Below are 3,607 nucleotides of genomic sequence, written 5' to 3' on the forward strand. Positions count from 1 at the left end.
AAAAACAACAAAAAAAAGAACGATACACAGCATACTGGTTTAACAAAGACAGCTGGGGGCTCCTTGTTTTTTCCCCGTAATGGCTCTGTGTCATGTTTCTAGAGCTAGAGAAGTTTAGAGTCTGACCAAGTAGACACAGAATGTCTAAATTCAGAAACTGATAGGCTAGCAAAATTCAGTTCAACATATTGATTCTGATACACTTTATGGAATTATAAAACATATTGACTGAAAATACACTCTCAAGTGAAGTTCCTGTTACACAACTGCATATATTGTGAAATCATACCAACAGGCATTCCAGCCTCTTCCACAATGCTACCTTCAGCTTTTCCTTATGGAAAGAATTTGTTAAAATTTATGTCAGAATCCTTTATGCAAAAGGTGCTATCAGGAAATTAAAAAGTACTAATAGAATACTTTTATACTTGTAGGAAAATAACACGTGGATATTTTTTCTCATTTCAAACAGTGGTAGGAAAAGAGTTTCTAAAAGAGCGCTTTTATACTAATGTTGCCTCCGTTGACTGAAAGGCTTTTTCTCTGCTTATGTTGCTGAAAACATTTTAGCTTAATTTGAACAAGACAGAATTCTTTTATTTTTTAAAGGCACAGATTACTTTTCCCCCTCTTTTAACTTGCTTCCTTTTGAGTGAAGGGGATAAATAATAACAAAATCCCTGGTTTTATTCTTGTAAGAAAGAGATTGTTAAAGAGAGGAATTAAGTTAGCCAAGATTTCAAATTTACCTGTTGTCTGATATTGAAGCTCTTTTCTGTAAGTACTGTGACTGCATCCTTCAGTGGTCAAGAAAAGGTAGCCTTACAAATGAGCTGAGGCACCTTCCCTCTATAAGCAAACAGGCTGAGAAGTTAATTTGTTTTTGTTTAGACTGAGAAGTCAGTAGCTGTGACATGCTCTCCTGTTGTATGTCTGACCCTATTAAAACTTGCCTGTTACTAAATAAAATCTCTTTTGTTAGTTTATCTTGAATGTGAATCCCTGGCCATAGTGAAAGCAAATCTGATATAATGGCTCATTGGAATTCAGGAAAACACTCTCTCTCTCTCCTTCTCTCCATTTTCATGTCTTCTGGGATGAGCACTGCTGGTGACCTACCTTTTCAGGATGTTTATTGTTTTTAACAATAGAGGCAGCATACACTTCTCTTTTCCTGTAGTTCAGGGCAAGTTGCTTAGACAGGGTGCACTCCAAGTTCCTTCGTTGTGGTTACGGTTAACAGAAGTAGTCCACAATTTTTCTGATTGTTATCACAAAACACTGAAATATAAAGAAAGATCTAGGATACAGAGCTATATTCTGATGAATCACCAGATAGTTCCTCTTAAAAAAGCCTGAGGTGTGAAGATATAAAACCAGAAGATTATGGGGGAGGGAGTGATAGCTGGCCAAAATCATGTCAGGTCCAGGACTGCAAAAAGAGCAGCACTAGAGGTGAAGTAACCAAGGGATGTACTGTTAGAACGAGATAAGGAAAATGAAAAGGCAAAAATAAGAAAGTAAAAGGGGCATCAATGAAGAGACAGAATAAAAAATTTCTAGTATGGAAGTTCTGAGGCAAAGCATACAACAAGATCTCCAGTAATAATAAAAAGAGATTGTCAGAATAAAAATTAAAGAAACTCTTTGGGACTGTTACTTCATATGTTCCTTCTAGCCTGAACATGCTTCAACATTGATGAGAACTTTTCAACAGAATTTGGGGGCAAGAGGGCTTCACAAATCCGTATGGGGTATTAGAAGAGGGGATGGCCTAGCGGAGATCTTAGTACCCTGTAAGGCACTACCTCAGACAAGGGATATAGAAATGTTAGTTTTTAGGGATCTTGGTTGGAAATAATTGAAGCAGTTCAGTATTGATAGAAGAAAATTTTATTCACTTGCGGATAAATTTTAGGAGCTTCTCTTTCATCCTCCGGCTTTTTATTCCTCTATCTCCTCAGTAACTGACAAACTAATTACTTTAATGCCAGCATGTTAATTTAAGAGGTGAACAGTTTGATATAGACTGGTAAGGAAAAAGTAATTGAAAAATAAAAAGTCAAATTACTATTTGTGAAACAATCTACTTATAACTGGTAAACTGATTATTCAAATAACCTTCTAATAGTGATTGGTATAAATGAAAATGGTCAATACAATAGCATAGTTTGTGTCTCAGCTGTAAAATTCCTGAATTTTTTGGTTACCAGAATATCTGACTTAGGAGTTTGATGACAAGGTTCAATAGAAAAAAAAAAATTGGTCTACAACTTGGGAGACAGTTTCTATTTACTAAATGTACTGCATAAAGGAACAGTCTATTGTCAAGAAGAACACCAGCAGTTACCATCTGTCAGGTGGTCTAACAAGTTAAGTGAGCTGGTTTTGCTTGTTCATAGATGTTTCATTGATTAGAACATTTCTTTAATCAGGTGCAGATCCAAAAACTGAAATTATAAAGACAAAAGATGTGCACAGACCACATTGATTTTGGCAACAAGGTGTGAGAAATTGCTGCTGAGAATACATCACCTGGTGTTGCTAGTCTGAAACTCTGTCTATATTTAGACACATATCTAGACCATGCTCTGAAGCATCCTGGATATGAGTGATCCCCAATAAAGTGAACCACAGCTGCATTTGACCTATGAACACAGTCACAGTTTCCCTGCATTTGACCTATGAACAGGAGGCAGGGCTGCATTTCTCTGTGTCATGTGCTCCTATCCAGTCCAGAGATGACTAAACTGTATATCCCACATAGGAACTTAGCTCCCAAACCCATAACACTGATAACCTAAGGAAACCACAAGGGTACAAAAGCTTACTTTTTTTCTATGAAAATCATGTCCTTTAAGTAAGTGCCCTTCAAAGAAGAAGCAAGTCAAATATCTGCATGTTTTGTGTTTTATTCTTGCATTTTTTTTTTTACAGATAAATCTTTGGTTGAGCCCCAAATTAGTCCCAGAATGGTCAAAAGACTGGAAACCCAAGGATATTCATGGTGATTGTAGAATTTTGATAGGAAATGTTGTCTGTACTTCCCAAAGGTCACTGTCACATAGAGCTTAACACATATTTATCTGTCATCTCAGCTGTGACAAAGAGATTAACTCATTGGTTCTTTGAGTCTAGTACTTGACTGACACCAACTCATACCATGGATGCCTAGACATGTATCCAGCTACAATGGGTCCACAACTGCTTGTTTCCTGCTTCAGAACAAGCTCAGCTGCATTACCTGAATGAAGTAATACTGACTAAAAAAAAAAAAAATAGGTAAAATTTGGCACTTGAAAGCAGTAGCTGGACTGACAACTCTGATAGACAGTTATTGTTTAATTGCCATGGCAACTAAACATGGCCTTTTTGCTGAAATAATATCATGGTAACACCTCATTCATTGTAAAAAAGTAATAATCAGTCAACCTAGATTGCTATCAGGACTGTGCTTGGGTGAAAACTGTAGACTTAGAAAAGAAAGGTTAATAAAATACACAGAACAGAAAACAAGGTTAGAGGTGATGTTTTGCCTGCGAGGCGTTTTTTGGAACGTAGAAGAAAAAGATTAGTTCCAGAGACAAGATGAGCATTAGCTCTCTTG

At 36.6% G+C, this 3,607-nt stretch overlaps 1 long non-coding RNA gene across 1 annotated transcript; it reads left to right on the forward strand.

Moving 5' to 3' along the window:
- The first annotated feature begins 2,461 nt into the window (after positions 1-2,461).
- On the forward strand, positions 2,462-3,198 carry LOC116783766. Its single transcript, XR_004355818.1, has 3 exons — positions 2,462-2,504; positions 2,938-3,007; positions 3,099-3,198. It is a non-coding gene; the product is annotated as an uncharacterized LOC116783766 (long non-coding RNA).
- The last annotated feature ends 409 nt before the right edge of the window (positions 3,199-3,607 follow it).

The sequence above is a fragment of the Chiroxiphia lanceolata genome, chromosome 1 (genome assembly GCF_009829145.1).
Source record: "Chiroxiphia lanceolata isolate bChiLan1 chromosome 1, bChiLan1.pri, whole genome shotgun sequence".
NCBI lineage: Eukaryota > Metazoa > Chordata > Aves > Passeriformes > Pipridae > Chiroxiphia > Chiroxiphia lanceolata.